Source organism: Hippopotamus amphibius, chromosome 15 (assembly GCF_030028045.1).
Source record: "Hippopotamus amphibius kiboko isolate mHipAmp2 chromosome 15, mHipAmp2.hap2, whole genome shotgun sequence".
In the NCBI taxonomy this organism is placed as follows: Eukaryota; Metazoa; Chordata; class Mammalia; order Artiodactyla; family Hippopotamidae; genus Hippopotamus; species Hippopotamus amphibius.
The window spans coordinates 20,637,672-20,654,711 of record NC_080200.1 but is presented as its reverse complement, the minus strand read 5'-3'; the positions used below and the strand labels follow the sequence as shown (position 1 = coordinate 20,654,711).

General features: G+C 45.3%; 1 protein-coding gene across 1 annotated transcript in view; it reads right to left on the bottom strand.

The window, feature by feature from the left end:
* The window catches only part of BTNL9 (butyrophilin like 9), a 37,992-nt gene extending 22,170 nt beyond the window's left edge, over positions 1-15,822 (bottom strand). The window contains exons 1-2 of the mRNA XM_057709082.1: positions 15,793-15,822; positions 5,229-5,287 (exon numbers count right to left, since the gene is read on the bottom strand). The gene's annotated coding sequence lies outside the window, so the exon portion shown is untranslated. The remainder of the gene's footprint in view (positions 1-5,228; positions 5,288-15,792) is intronic.
* Between the last annotated feature and the right edge of the window lie 1,218 nt (positions 15,823-17,040).

The window sequence follows — 17,040 nt, the reverse complement described above, 5'->3', positions numbered from 1 at the left end:
TGGAAATAAAATCAAGAATAAACAAATGGGACCTCATGAAACTTAAAAGCTTTTTCACAGTGAAACAAACCAAAACAAGACAAGAAGACAACCCTCAGAATGGGAGAAAATACTTGCCAACAAAGCAATGGACAAGGGATTAATCTCCAAAATATACAAGCAGCTCATGCTGCTTAATACCAAAAAAGCAAAGAACCCCATCCACAAATGGGCGGAAGACCTAAATAGACATTTCTCCAAAGAAAACATACAGATGGCTAACAGACACATGAAAAGATGCTCAACATCACTAATTATCAGAGTAATGCAAGTCAAAGCCACAATGAGGTATCACCTCACACCGGTCAGAATGGCCATCATCAAAACATCTAGAAACAATAAATGTTGGAGAGGCTGTGGAGAAAAGGGAACCCTCCTGCACTGTTGGTGGGAATGTAAGTTGGTACAGCCACTATGGAAAACAGTCTGGAGATTCTTTAAAAAACTAAAAATGGAACTACTATATGACCCAGTAATCCCACTACTAGGCACATACCCAGAGAAAACCATGATCCAAAAAGAAACGTGTACCGTAATGTTCATTGCAGCACTATTTACAATAGCCAGGACATGGAAGCAACCTTAATGCCCATCAATGCCGAGACCAGCTCGGCGACTCGAGGTGAGTGACGGGTGCCGCAAGCTTGAAGAAGACACAGACACAGACTGAAGAGAAAAGTGGGACTGGGGGGCTCAAGACCTCTGGGATCAAGAGCCCTGCTGACTCATCCCAGGTTGCTTTTGTTGAGTTCTTCGGCTAACATTCTCAGGTTACACCCATAAACAATCAAAGGCCTCACATGACTGAGGCAATTATCTTTGTTTGCCTCCTGGGTCCGAGTTGAGCAGGTGTGGATTTGAGCTGGGCGTGGAGAGCAAAACAGCCCTGGGGGCAGGAGACCTCTCTCAGATATTGGGGGTCTGTTCCCCACCCCTGTTGGCCCCTCTGCGACTGTGCCTGTCTTAGGTTGCTCCTCCCTTGAGGAATCTTACCCGTCTTTGGCTAACCAGCCATCCTTCAGGGCCAAACAGGGTGATATTAGTCTCCACGCCCCGCACCCTCAGCTCCTCCACTGCTCAAGCAGGACATTCTGAGTCCCATCGCTCGGCCCACATACTTTAACATTTTCAAGGTTTCAGAAAGGTTCCCGAATGTCTTCCCACACATCAACAGATGAATGGATAAAGAAGATGTGGCACATATATACAATGGAATATTACTCAGCCATAAAAAGGAATGAAATTGAACTATATGCAATGAGGTGGATGGACCTAAAGACTGTCATACAGAGTGAAGTAGGCCAGAAGGAGAAGAACAAATACCATATGCTGACACATAAATATGGAATCTGAGGAAGTGGTACTGATGAACCCAGTGACAGGGCAAGAGTGGAGATGCAGAGGTAGAGAATGGACTTGAGGACATGGGGCTGGGGTGAGGGGGCTAAGGGGAAGCTGGGATGAAGTGAGAGGGTAGCATAGACGTATTTACACTACCAACTGTAAAATAGCTAGCTAGTGGGAAGTTACTGTATAACAAAAGGAGATCAACTTGATGATGGGAGATGCCTTGGAGGGCCAGGATGGGGGGGGGAGGGAGTCGCGGGAGGGAGGGGATATGGGGATATATCTATAAATATAGCTGATTCACTTTGGTGTACCTCAAAACCTTGTACAAGAGTGTAAAGCAAATACATTTCAATAAAGAGCTTTAAAAAAAAAGAAAGAATAGAATGATTGTTACCAGAGGCTAGGAAGTAGAGGGGAGGATTAGGATAAATATTGGTCAAATGATACAAACTTTCAGTTATAAGATGAATAATTTCTGAAGAGCTAATGTACAGCATGGTGATAATTAATAATATTGGATTGTATACTTAAATTTTGCTAAGAATAAATTTCTAGTGTTCTCACGACACACACAAAAAGGTAACTATGTGAGATGATGAATATGTTAATTAGCTTGACTATGATAATCATTTCACAAGTGCATGTATCAAATATCACATTGTATAATTTCAATATATACAATTTTTATTTGTCAATCATACTTCATAAAGCAGAGAGAAAAAAAGTATTAGCTTTTAGTAAATTATTTTTCTTCAACTATTCAGGTGGTCATATGTTTTTTTCTTCTGTATTTCCTTTCATCTGTTTTTCAATTGATTTATTTAATTTACCTAAATTGACAAAATTCTTAGAATAAAATTGTTAACAATAAAAAAAGAAAGCTTATGGTAGGTGAAAGCTGCTGGTCATGCAGCAGAAGAGCGGTCTGAGGAGGTGTGCAGGTGAGTTAATGGAAGGGAGGCTCCCTCAGTGAGCTCTGGGATGGAAGGACCTTGGCTGACGGTACTACAGAGGGAAGGAGGGGCAATGGACTGTGAGTCAAGAGGGCCAGGGCCTGCGGGCCCTGCCCTTCCACATGCAGGTGGGGAGGCAGAGGGGCACGTTGGGGCGGCTCCATCCATTCATGCTTCAGAAGGGACCCCTCGGGGAGGAGATCGGAGTTCCCTCTAAAGGGGGCTGATAGCCAGCAGCTATTGGAATCACTATTCACACAATGACCAGCAGAACGGAGGCCTTGGGTCAGGCTCCAGGCTCAGGCTGGACAGTCCAGCCTCTTGACCTTTTGGCCGATGGCAGGAATGTGTCTATAACAGGCCCAGAAATTAGCAGCAAAGGACATAGAGCCCCATGGGGGTGAAGCCATGAGGCTATATCAGCACCAGCTGACACCTTCCAAAACAAGACAGGCTCAGAGAGTATTTATGGATCTATTTGGATTGACCAGACTCTGTTAGCCAAGACTTGTGCTAGGTGGTAACTTGAGTCCTTCCCAAGGCAGCAATGGGGCATTAGACAGGCCTATAGCTGGGCACCTCATAGCAGGAGCACGTGCTCCAACATTCCCAGGCAGGCGGAGGCTGCCACATGTCAGTCAGTGTGTTCCAGACGCTGGAATTACTATCAGGACTGCAGTTCTCAGTTGTGATACACTCATGTGGTTTCAATCACTGAGGCTGCAGAGGGAGAAGGTCACACACACACACACACACACGCATACGCACACACACACGCACACACGTATGTGCCCACAGTAATAAAAACTAATATACTGTATTCTACCGTATGATAAATCCCATGTTAAATCCTTTAATCTATACCTTGAGAAATAATCAGATGAAAAATGCCATTAAGAAACTGTGTAGCAGAAAAATGATTTCAGATGATCAATAAAATGTGTGTAGAGCCCAACATTCATTAAACTTATGCAAATGTCAAAAGGACATTGTTGGTGACCTCAGCCAAGAATATCTATGAGATAAAGAAAAAAATTAACCCTTACAAATGATAGGTTCTGCAAGGGGAGAAGAAGAAATGGATGTAATAAAAGAGAGACAAAACTAGCCTGGAACTACTCTTTATATATTCGAAAAGTTCTGCCAAATTGGAGCCTACTTTTACTAGCTTCATCATTGTATATGGATTCATAAGCTTTCGTCTCAATAAAATGAAATAAAAGAAATTTTAAAATAAAAAAACTAATATGAATTGAGCGCTTACTATCTACCAAGCACTTACCTATATCAGAAGTATTATTGATATTATTATAGGACCAAATTACAGACAAGGAAACTGAGGCACAGGCAGGCTAAGTGACTTGCCCTGCACACACAGCTTCAAGGTAGTGGAGTGGGGGTTCCTCCCAAGCTCTGCACTTCTCTAAATACAGACTTCTCACCAGCTGTGTCATGTGTCAAGGCTGGGTGCACCCTCAGTTTTCCTGTCCCCCAAATCGTGACCCCCTATTAGGGACCACCTGGTCACAGACTGCTGTGCTCACTCTGACAGCATCTCACATGCACTGAAGAAGTAGTTTGAGTCAGATGTCAGCCACGAGACCAACCAACCAGCACATGAATAAAAATCCAAAAAATCCACTTCGGATAAAACAATTTAAACCTGGAATTTCCCTCACACCTTGTCAACAGCATCTTCTCCAGCAGGAGGTAGTGCCCTGTGGTACCTTTGCTTCCAACACTCAAGGACCTGAATTTAAAGACTTTAATTGGAGGGAGGCAATCTGGCAAATTCTTAATAGGATTTCATAGGGGCTGAATGCCCCTTCTTGCTCTAAAGGGCACTCTCTTTCCTACTTGCTGCCTGAAGTTCGCCTTTTCCAACTTCCCTCCACAGTTGAAAGTCTCTGGTCCTTACCCCTCTGATGGGAAACACTTTCTGATTTCAGCTATTCACATCACAGTGTGAATGGATTCCAGATTCTTTTTCTGATGACGAGGTTGTGCTGGGGAAAGGTGAAAGACTGGACATGTTGCATATTTGGGGAAGACAGAGGACCCAGTGAGGGGAAGCATGGCCAGAAAGGGGGTCTTGGGCTGGAGCTAATCTTTGCTGGTAGGGTACATGCTCCCTGCTCTCCAGGGAGCCTCTGAAGACGCGAGGAGGAATAAGGGACATGCACACCAATGCCAAAGAAATGCTGCTGAAATGCCACTACCCTTCACCCAGGCCTATCTTTACTCTTCCGTCTTCTTTCCTTCTCATTTTTCCCTGGCCCCACACCCATTCCAGTTTTCTCCTGCATCTCCAATTCCTGAACAACACTTATTTTCTCTTGATTTCCAGTCCTTCAGCTCTTGAGTTTCTCTTTAAAGATTATTATATTTTGCTTTTGCTACTTTTGTAAGCTTGAACTGTGTGTGCTTTCCCTCCCTTCTCCTATTCCCTGTGTCCTAAGCTATAAGCCCCCAGGGATAGGGCTTTTGCACTCTTGCACCCTCTCTCCTTCTAGCACCTGCTGCAATGTTTTGCCCTCCACAAGCTGTCAGTTAACGCTGACTGGCTTGCATTGGTTTTATTTCAATAGGTCCACAAGAGGGTTTCCACCCCTAGTCTCTAAGGGAGATGAATTGCCCCAAGGAAGGACCCTTGATGAGGCTTCACATGGCTTGAGGGGGAAATGGGATGTGTCAGAATCCTGCCTCTTCAAGTGGAGCTGCCTGAACCATCATCTCCCCTTAGTCACACTGACATCCCTATCCTGCAGCCAGGCTCAGCTGATGAGATGGTGCCAACCCATCTTGTGCCCTCTCCTAAGCCCTCATTTTCTCATCCCGTTTCTGAAAGGTGGAGGCATAGACAGGCATTGAAAATGAGCCACATACCTGGCAAATAGCAGCAAAGGGTCCAAAATGGCAAATGAATCCTGGTGATCTTAAGTTCCCTGCAAGGGAGACAATTGTGAAGTATCCTGGTCCCGGATGCTAAGGTCCCCTAGACATAGGCTGGCAGTTCAGTTGAGAGGGACCAACTCATCTTTGACAGAATTACCCACCCACCTTCCACCTTAAGACACACGCTGCTTGCTCTGCCCTTTGCTATAAAAACCAAGATAGATAGAACAAAACGAGGAAATCTCTGTCACATCCTGCCTGTGTGATGAATTGAATTTCCTTGGAAAATGTCCCTCCCTGGTCTTAGAAGGAGTGGAAAGGTATCTGAGGGGTTTGTAGAGACTGCAAACTTCTGAGGCTCATAGCAGGGAGAAAATACTTCCAGGATCTCTGGGGCTCCAGGGAGGCAGGATAACCATGTCTGGCTAGCCCCTCTCTCTTCACTGTCATAGCAAAAGTTAGAGAGACAAGACAGGAATATCCACTAACTAAGGGTTAGGAAAGGTCTGGTGCTCAGCTCTTAAGCAGCTATACTCTCCTCTGCAGGGTAAGGACAGTAAGAAAAACAATCTGGGAACTTTGCCATAAATAAAACTTGCAAGAGCTGTTCACATACAACTTGGAAAAACGGTGGGGTGCAGTACTGAGATTTCTCTAATGGAGAGGAACTCGAAAAAGAAGCAATGGCTACCCCACCCCACCCCGTTTTGCCATATGCCACTGCACAAGTTTGGTATTGGGGGAGAGAAGCACAGTGTACCAAGGTGCCAGCCACCTGGCTGTACCCCCACACTGACATCCTTCCTAGGGGACAAGGCAGGGCTGTGGCATGGGGTAACTCAAGCACATGGAGGACTCCCAGAAATTCCTGATGTCTGGGGAGGGACCTGTGCATGTTCTAGGTTAGTGGATAGGTGAAAACAGTGAGATCTGGGGCACCAACTTGAAGGTAACAGTCCATATTCAGGCAAACTGGTACATACGTCCCAGGCTCATGTATGCATTGCGACATCCCAAGACAGCAAAGGGGGCTGAGTGGTGAGCTCAAATGGTGGGCCCAGGTCCCCCGGGCTGGGGAGACAGAGGAGGTCTCAGGGATAGATTAAACATAAAATTGGCAATGAATAAAGAACAGGATCAGGGAAATGATGGGGGCGAGGCGAGGGGGACCAAAATGCTGAGTGGAGGGAGGTGGTTAGCACGTACAGGGCAGGAAAAAGCTAAGGGCTTGCCACGAGTGTTTAATGAAACTCATCAGTGGAAGGGAAGGCTGGACAAAAATAGGTGGGACCAAATTGCAAAGGACCTTTCATTCCACACAGAAAAGTAGAACTTTGATCTACTGGGCAGCCAAGAGCCATTTGGAAGTTCAAAGGACCTGAAGTGATTCAGGCTAAAGAGGAAAATGGTGGCTGTACAGAGGGGCTGTTTGGAAAGGTTAATCCTGAGCTTTTCATTGGCTTTCCCCTGTGGTCCTCCACACCACCTGGGGAGAGGTGAGAACATTACAGCAGGAATGCAAAGGCAGCAGGCAGAGCTCACTTCTGTGACTTCCAGACACAGCACTGCTGGGACGTGGGAGGGAGACCCCACCTGCCACTTTCTACACCTCAGGGTGCATCCACCAGCAAGGACAGGGCCAAGTGCCCCATCCCACCAGCTGCATGTAGGCACCTCCACTCCAACAAGGCCTCAAGAAATGCATAAGTGCCTGTACCCAAAAAGAGGGTGAGCTCCAGACTCCTGGAGAGCTGAAAGTGAAAAGGGAAGCCTCCCCCACCTGCCCTTGGACAGTGGGGAACTCGCCTGTTACCGTTACTCCATTGAGTCACTTAGACCAATTCTCCTCGATGTATACCAGCCCTCACCATGAGATTGTCAGGGGTAGGGAAGCAGGAGAACACCCCAGCCCAAAGGCCATTCTCACCTACAACATAGGGAGGTGGAACAAAAAGTAATGCCAGGGGCTTCCCTGGTGGTTCAGTTAAGAATCCACCTGCCAATGCAGGGGGACACGTGACTGATCCCTGGGCCGGGAAGATCCCACATGCCGCAGATCAATTAAGCCCATGAGCCACAACTACTGAGCCCACGTGCTGCAACTTCTGAAGCCTTCATGCCTAGAGCCCATGCTCCGAAACAAGAGATGCCACCGCAATGAGAAGCCCATGTACCGCAACAGAGAGTAGCCCCTGCTGGCCACAACTGGAGAAAGCCCACGAGTAACAACAAAGACTCAAACACAGCCAAAAAAATTAATTAATTAATTTTTTAAAAAGTAATGCCAAACTCACAAGCAGTTGAATTAATCATTCTCTTCTGCTAGGGAAAGACAGAAAAAGAAATGGCGGAAAGAGCAGCTTAAGAAACTTGTGAGCACAGATGCAGGTTTGGGGGATAGGGAGGAGTCACCTTCTCTCCTGAGTTTGAAAATACATAATATGTTTTCCCACATCTTCAGAGTCCATGCAGGAAATTGTATCAACTCTCTCTCTACCTCTCAGTGCTCATTCTAGATTTTCTGGCCTTCTCTCTTTTTATTCTTCGCCCCTAATCTTCACCAGCCAAGCACCTGTGGTGGTGACTTCCACCCCCTTGCATTTTCACCCGGCATCCTACCCACCTCTTCTCTCTGACAGTCTCTTTCCCCAAGATCCTGCTCAAAATCTCTTCTTCCAATGTCTTCATGGATGAATTCCTCCTCCTCTGTGTACGCACTTCCTCTTTATCATTCTTCAAGTTGCCCCATATAGTTTGAACTCGTATAAATGTCTCATGGGACCACATTTACAAATGTCTTTGTGTGACTATATTTTCTTTTCCTCTATAATTCTGTCTCCTGGTGTTCAGTGGCCAAGTCTCCTTGACCCTTGGCATATTCTTGGGTACCAGCAGAGATTCCTCCTCACAAAAGATGTTAGCCAATTGCATGAGTTAATACACAAAAGAGGAGACAGTCATTAAGGGAGATGATTTTTGCTCTGCACTGCGCACAGGCAGAAAGATTTGCTAATTTCTCACCAACCTTCCCCCAGCTCAAGGCGTGACCCCCTGAGCTTTCCTCATTACATACCTTCTTTTGTTGTTTTCCAAGAAACTCAGACTGAAAATCCTCTGCCTGTCAGCTGGCAGGGTGCCCTCTATTGTGCTTTTGTCACACAGATGGTGAAGTGCACACACGCATTGAGAGAGGGGGAGAAGCACATGACCCACTCTCTGAGCTGCAGGCTCTCATCTTTAGCTGGGTCCTGGGGGGTGTAAAGAGGCTGCACACACCTTTCCACTGCACAACCACCAGTCTCCAAGGTCAACAGGAATTTCTGGGGTGACTTGAAGATCGTTGTCCAAAGGCATCGGCATTGGGCACTCCAGCCTCAGAGGAATTCCTTTTTAGTAAAGAGTTAGCCAGGGCTTCCTAGGTGGCACAGTGGTTAAGAATCCGCCTGCCAGTGCAGGGGACACGGGTTCGATCCCTGCTCCAGGAAGATCCCACATGCCGCGGAGCAACTAAGCCCGTGTGCTACAACTATTGAGCCTGCACTTTAGAGCCTGTGAGCCACAACTACTGAGCCCATGTGCTGCAACTACTGAAGCCCATGAGCCTAGAGCCCGTGATCCATGACAAGAGAAGCCATGGCAATGAGGAGCCCGTGCACCACAATGAAGAGTAGCCCCCACTCACTGCAGCTAAAGAAAGCCCACGCACAGCAAAAAAAAAAGACCCAACACAGCCAATAAAATAAATAAATTTATAAAAAAAAAAAGAATTAGCCAGTGTCCTCTTATAATGTGTAGAACTATGTAGAATGAGAATTGGTTGTAAAGGAGCCACCAGCTGAATACAGGCCCTATTGAGAACAGTGTTCACACAAGGGGGAAGTGAATAGGCTCTGACAAGTATAACTTGATTATGCTTTTGCATTTTTTTTTCTTTTTTTTAAATAACACAAATCTACTTTTATTAATTAATTAATTTATTAATTTATTGGCTGAGTTGGTTCTTCATTGCTGCACACAGGCTATCTCTAGCTGCAGCGAGCAGGCTTCTCATTGCCGCGGCTTCTCTAGTGAAGCACGGGCTCTAGGCACGTGGGCTTCAGTAGTTGCGGCACATGGGCTCAATAGCTGTGATTTGTATGCTCTAGAGCACAGGCTCAGTAGCTGTGGTGCACAGGCTTAGTTGCTCCGTGACATGAGGGATCTTCCCAGAGCAGGGCTCGAACCAACGTGCTCTGCATTGTCAGGCGGATTCTTAACCACTGCGCCACCAGGGAAATCTCTGATTATGCTTTTTGGAACAGCCAGTTCAAACTTAGAATTTGACAGAGATTGAGTTACATAAAGAGGTTTTCATGGAAAAAAATGATTGGGCTGTTTCTTAAACATGTTCCACACTCATGGGTATTAAATCTGCACTTCCTTCCCCAGCATGGGGTAAGCTCCTCTGTGTCATCCATGCCGTCTCCTGACTCCTCAGGCTACAGTCCCTGCCCTTGTCCCCCAGTATTGTCATGACTTTTCTGAACTGAAAGAATGTAAAATATTGGGACGTTTCTGAGCTGGGAGCAGGCTGCCTGCCAGGGAAAAGGGGAGGGTCACTGACACAGGATAACAGAATCCACTTGATGAGGACCTACTATGTGCTGGGCTCTGGGCTGAGAGCTTCCCGTGTCTCCAAGCAGCCGGAATCATCCCCATGGAGTAAGACTGGTGATGTCTGCCCATTTCACAGCAGAGCAAATTGAGGCTCAGAGACAGAAGGGATGTACAAGCATTCACATAGCGTGGGACAAGCAGAGCTGGTTATAGGACCCCAGATTTGACTCAGCTCATTTCTTAATTCATCCATGCATCTAACAGATACCTATTGGGCTGCATTGGGTTTTTGATGTTGCACACAGGCTTTCTCTAGTTGCAGTGAATGGGGGCTACTCTTCATTGTGGTTCACTGGCTCCTCATTGCACTGGCTTCTCTTGCTGTGGAACTCGAGCTCAATAGTTGTGACGCACGGGCGAGGAGGCCTGTGTGTCTGGAGTGGAGTGAGCAAGGGGAAGAGTGGGAGGAGGGGAGGGCAGGGAGGGGATGAGGCAGATAGTGCAGGGCCTTGTGGGCCTTGGGGAGAACTTGGGCTCTTACCTTAAAGCAGCTGGGGTCCTGGAGGGCAGAGGAGGGGCGGGGCCTGACTCAGGTGCTCACGGGCACCCTCTGGCTGTTGCAAGGAGAACAGACTGTGGAGGGTGAGCACGGGAGAGAGCTGGGGGACCAGGGGGAGGTGCCTATGCTGGTCCAGGTGGGTGATGATGGGGGTCAGACCAGGGTGCAGGCAGCTTAGGGGGAGAAGTGGCCAGATGGGGCCAGATTTGGGAGACAGACAGACCCTCGACCACATTTCCCTTAGCAGTTACTCATTCAAAACAGCTTGATTATTAGTTTCAAACTTGGGAAGGGACCACCATCTGCCCTCTTGAGTCCTGTGCAGGGAACATACCTGCTCAATTTTAGTTGGGGATTTGCATCTTTACTAGGTCCTAGACCTAATGATGTAAGCATGCAAGTGATGTGAATGTTCTTTTTAAAAAGTCTTCATAATGATGCTGTCAATCTTACTTAGATATTGAGAAACTGATCCTGAAAGGATGAAGAGGAAGACAGAAGGGTTTCCTACAAGGACCTTGAGTATTTGAAAGAATTTTTCTGGCAATGCTTTCCAGATGACCTCACTCTATCCTGCCTCCATTGGGGATGGACTGGAGCTCATCAAGTCAGTGATGAGCACATAGTACTGATGAGGCCAGGCCAGTGGGTCCCTGTTTGTTGAAGGCCAGGGTCAGGGCACTTTCGGGGAAAGCTGTTTCTAGTTGCTGCTTGGGGTCTGTGTTGAGAATTCTGAGCCTGAGTCCCAGTTCTGCAGGGAAAGGAGTGCTGCAGTCTATTAGTGATGCCTGGTCCTGCCTCCTTGTGAAAGAATTCTGTTATTGGTTATTGATGTCTGTTCAAGCAACTGAACAGACTATGGTGGTTTGTATGTTACATGTCTGCTGTCCAGGGTTAAGAGGCTGCTTCTGCTCAGAGAAAATTCTCCACACCCTCCTGGGAAGGATGGTAAGATGGATCCTGGACCCAGACAGACAGGGTTCAAATTTTGGCCAGACTGCATCCTCCCTGTGTGACTTTGGGCAATTTGCTTTCTAGGTAGACAACTTTATCATCTGCAAGAAATAAATTTTTCTTTATATTTAAATATTTATGGCTTTAAAGTCATATTTACATTCAAAACATTAAATAGACCACAGAAACTATAAAATTATTAGCATATTTACCTACATTAAAATTGTATATCTCTCTAAGATGAAATATCATAAATTGTTAGAACATAACAATGGGTAAAATATCTGCCATAAGAGAAAGTCTCTGTCTTTTAATAGGAGAACTTAATTTGTCATATTTATTGTGTTTACTGATTTGCTTTGACTTATTTTTGTTCTCTTATTTTATGTTCCTATGAAACATGCTTTCTTCTCTTGTATTTTCTTTCCTGTCTGGGTGAATCATACAGTTTTCTTTCTTTGTGCTCCCTCTAGTGGTTTGAAAGTTCTATAACCTATTTCTATTTGTAATAACTCTTAAAAATGTATAGACCTGTAACCTTTTGCTTTCTCAATGTCTAGAAGTACTGGTCACTTCTGAATGAGACAAAACATTGAATATGCTTTTACTTCTTTTCCCTTCCCTTCTACTTATCCTCCTTCAAACTCCCAGGTTTGATTGAAATCTTCTGGAAACTTTGTTTCAGATGCTTTTACATATAATTTTTCCTTCTTCTATTTTAGGAACTATTTTCTAAAAATTACATTAAAAATCATGGATGCATTAGCAGCAGTTATAGCAACAATCACTACTCTGGCAATTTTGTTGCATATCACTGTTTCTTGTGTTACTTGTCTCATCTACTTTATCCTTCCTTGGGTTCATTTTGCTCGAAATATCCTCCAGTATTTTATTTCCATAAATTCCTTCAATAGTATAATTTCTCCTATTTTCTTCATTTCTTAAGATCTTCTTTTACTTTCTTAGTTGAAAGATGATTGTTCAGAAATATAGATGTGTGTATGGGAGGAAATGAATCTGTTATAGTCATGTGGGAAGAGGGGTGAGAAAGTAGAGGATGTGTAAATGACTTAATCCTGATCCCTCCCAGCAGAGAGTCAATAGACAGGGACTGGTGGATATAAACACATTATTTAAACATAAGGAAGTCATTACAGAAAAACCAAAACCAAAAGCCACGAAGTTCTCCCTCTGGCAACAAGACTGGGATGGCTAGGGAAGGGATGAGGAAGGGAAGGTGGTTAAAGGACTGCTTTTTATTATGTTTTTTGTCCAGTTTTACTCTTTAAACATAAGCCTACATGACTTTGATAAAATTAAGGTTTTAAAAATACAAAGAAACTTCTTAGTTCCAACCAGATCTGGGATGTGAAGTCAGGTTCTATGTGTGAGCGACTTAGTTTATTGGCCATATAAAGAGAGAATAAACCACATAGGAGCTCACAAAATGAATCCCTCCCCTCCCCATTTCTTTTTTACTACACACAGACACACATGGATATTATGTGTGTGAGGCATGTGGGGATGTGCATGTGTGTAGCCAGGCTTCTCCCTGGCTCTCTCTCCTTTCCTCCCAGGAGATGAGTTTCTGACCTCTGCTTCCACAATGTCCCCTGAGCTGGCTATTTTGTTTCTAGACAACAGTCCCTTAACCCAGCCCACCCCCATCCCCCTCTCATTTCTTGGATTCATATTTCCTACTCCCTTTGGGACACGCAGAGAATGAGCCCTCACCTCTGCTGCCTACCAAGTGCTCCTAGACCCTCTGCTCCCTCTGGGCCCCTAGACTCAGTCCGTCCTCCAAAATCAGCTCAACTTCCTCTCTTTGAGGCTCCCCAGGAACCATGCCTCCATCCCCAGGCACAGGGTATGGGTCTGGCTCCTGATTTAGGCCCTACTACCTGATCCCGATCACTGTCCTAAGGTGGGAAAGCTCAGAAGGCTGCCCCAGGAGACAAGGTCCCAAGAGCCTCCACTAGCCTAGGTCTGCAGAGGTGTGACACTGACACCATCCTGGGTTTGACGAACAGCCCCTGGGGCCTGCAGTCCTATCTATGGCTGCTTTGTTTTCATAATAAATATGAAAAGCAAAATGGTGGTTCACATTTTGGGGGTGAGATGTTCATTAGCACTCATATTCTTAATCTGACTACCACATTACATGAACATTAACTTTTCCACTTATCCATACAAGGTTTAGACAAAGATTCCTTGAGCAAACTCAGGTTCTTCTGAGCCTTATTCTTGACTATTCCTCAACCTTGCAGTCTCCCAACCTAAACAATTTCCTCTACCATCCAACCTAAGAGACTCGAGCAAACTCTAGCATCATTTCTAACAAATCAAGGCTGTGTCCCTGGGATGACCCACCCCCCTTAAAGTTCCTGCTTGGGAAAACTCAAGGCTGACAAAAGAGTTTAATGTTTGTGTCAGTCAACACTTGAAGATAGGATCCTTGTCTCCTAGTCTCTGTAGAAGGGTAGGAGCCAACTTCCACAAGTGCCACTTCTTATAAATTTCCATTTTTCTGACTCTACTTGAGCCCCTGTTTACTCCCTCCCTACTTCCTCATCCTCCCTTTCAAACACCCAGTCATCTCTGCTTTAGTTACTGTTGAGCTCAGTTTCCCTGTTTCAATCAAGTATTACTCACTCAGGACCCCAGCTGCACAACTTTGAAGCCTCTGCCTTCACTCCTGACTTACTGACAGGGAATCCATCAGTCAGTCTGACTTCTGATCCAGTGCTCAAAAAAAAAAAAAAAAAAAAATCTGTCAAAGCTGATAATGAGAAATTTTGACTCTTCAGATTCTGAATATATTATACAAGTTGAGTTAGAATCCCAGTCAAACAGAGGCTGAGTTAGAGCCCCAGGTGTCTCTGTTCATAAGAAATGAAGCCTGGGATAAAGGCAGGCTTCTTTGCTTGCAAACGACCACTAGTTAAGAACATGGGAGATTTTTAGTCAACTGAAATTCCCCCTTTCCAAGCCCTTGCAGCCTATATGCTTCACCACAATGGCATTCATTCTGTTCACATCCTTTCTTGTGGGCTGACTTTACTAAAGATAATTTGGAATTTCAGTGGCTTCTTTGGGAACTTAATATCTCCCCCAAACTATCTCATCTGAGATGTATCCTTTTCCATCTCCTCTGCTCCTACATCCTTTTAATACCTTAAGTTTTCCCTTCAGCTCCCTTAAATCTTTTGCTAAATCTCCTCTCAAACCTCTATCTCTTATATCCCTCTGTTTACCCACTAGACCTTCCCTTCCCACTCCAGCCTCTCACTGTCCTGAGGTCAAACTTTAGGCCCCCTGCTCTCTCATCAGAGGTTCTCAAGGAACCCAGGGACCCAAAAAGCAACCATCAGAGGCTGAAAAAGTAAAAAGAACTAATTGGAAACAGACCAGATATTTTATCCACTCATACAGGGTTTGGAGATACCTAGATTGCCATTTACTGTCTCCTCTGTTTCTCACTCCAAATTTAGCCCACAGCCTCTGTGAGATTACATCTCAGGGCAAAAGAAAATCTTAAAGTCTCTGCCCCAGAAATATGGCAAAATGTTTTAGTCCCCTTATTGAGCAGGTAACTTTAACTTGTTCCATCTGCCGGAAACACAATTCTGATAAAAATATAAAGTGGGCAGAGATGAGGACCAACTCTGACATAAACTAGCGAGTTTTGTATTGTTTTTATGCCTGACTCGTAGCTAAAATTTTAGAATAAAAACCATATGATTTCTATTTGCATCTGTATGTATGTTTATGCATGTATATTATGTATATGTGACATTTTACTATCTGAAGATAGTATTACCAAGTTAATGTAAAAAAATCCCTTAAAGAAACTCTATTTGAATTGGCTTAGATTAAAAATAAGGGCTTATATAAATTAAATATTCCTAAAACTCCCAGAAATATAGAAATATTTATCAATTTCACTTGATTTTGGTAAATCTTTCAAAATACGACTAGTTTGAAATTGTAGGTTTAATTTTTTTTAAAAAAGCATGTCGAGAGAGAGACAGGAAGATGGCAGAGGAGTAAGACGTGGAAATCCCCTTCCTCCCCACAAATATATTAAAAATACATCTACCTGTGGAAAAGTTCCTACAAAAGACCTTCCAAATGCTAGCAGGGGACCTCAGAATTCTAAAAAGGCAAGAAAATCCCCACATAACTGGGCAGTGCAAAAGAAAAACAAGGGAAAAAAGAGACAAAGGAATTCTGAGGAGACATGCCCCTCTGGGAGGGAGCTGTGAAGGGGGAAAAGCTTCCACAAACTAGGAAGCCCCCTCACTGGCGGGAGGGAGCTTCGGAGCCCCCAGAGGAGAAAACAACAACAGGTGCGTGGAGGGCAGAGTGGAAAGATTCCTGCATGGGGGATCTTGGCCAAGCAGCACTCCCCAGCCAGAGACGTGGATCTGCTAACCCTCTACTCACCCTGGAAAGATTCCTGCATGGGGGATCTTGGCCAAGCAGCACTCCCCAGCCAGAGACGTGGATCTGCTAACCCTCTACTCACCCACAGGGGCACTGAGGCTTGGGCTTCAGAGAACAGACACCGGGACGAGAACTGGGGCTGGCTGTGTGAAAACAGCCTGGAGGGGGCAAGAGCGCCACAGCTAGCTGGGAGGAAGTCTGTGGGAAAGCCTGGGCCTGACAGAGAGGCAGGAGACCTCTGTTTCAGGGTGCTTGAGAGGAGCTTGCTGTTCCGCCCACTCACAGGCTGCAGAGCAGGGCCTGCACAAGCACCACCATGAGCCGCAACTGCTAAATCGGAACACAGAGTTTGCCACCACAGCCACCAAGGGTCCTGTGTGTGTCAGGTCATTGGCCACACCCATCCAGCAGCAGGTGCAGCCTGCCAATGCCAAGGGTCCTGCATTCAGGACCAACTTCCCTGGGAGAACACAAGGCACACTTCAGGCTCACGCGGACCTCTGCTGCTGCAAGCACTCCTGCAAATTTCAGTGAGACTGCCATATCCCTCTCCCCACCCCCGGCCTGAATTTACAAGTGCGCCCCAATCACCCTCTTTCACCCCCTCTTGCCTGGGCAGGGAAATGACTCCAGAGAGCAGCCACACACAGAAAAGGGACCAAAACCCAAAACTGATCCTCAGGGACTGTAGGACCAAAGAAGAGAAAGGGAAACAGCCACAGGAGGAGCAGATTTAATATCCACAATATGCTTGATAGATCCTACATCTGTGGATCACCTGAGTAGACAAGTGTTTCTATAATAGAGGCTATAGACTTAGGGGGTAACTGTGCACTGTGGGGGCAAATACACACAGGAGTAATACCAGATCACAGTCTGAGCTCTCCACAGTCCTCTCCACAGCAGGTGCAGAGACCTACTTAGAAGTATTGGAGGACTTCCTGGTATGTCTGACTTGTTACTGGTTTTATGTATTTGTTAGTTTAATCTTTAATACTGTATATATTTTTATCTGGGTTTGTTTATTGGTTTGATTACTCTCTTCTTTGTTTTCTCTCTTTTTCCTTTCTTTTTTTCTCTTCTTCTCTTTTCTTTTTTTTTTTTTGCAAGTGCAAGTGTGTACATCTCCTTGTGTGATTTTGACTGCTTAGTGTTGCTTTTACAATCTTGGGGATTTGTCTGTCCTTTCCCTTTCTTCCTTTCTTTTCTCTCCTTCTTCCTCTTTCCATTCTGTGCATCTTCCAGTGT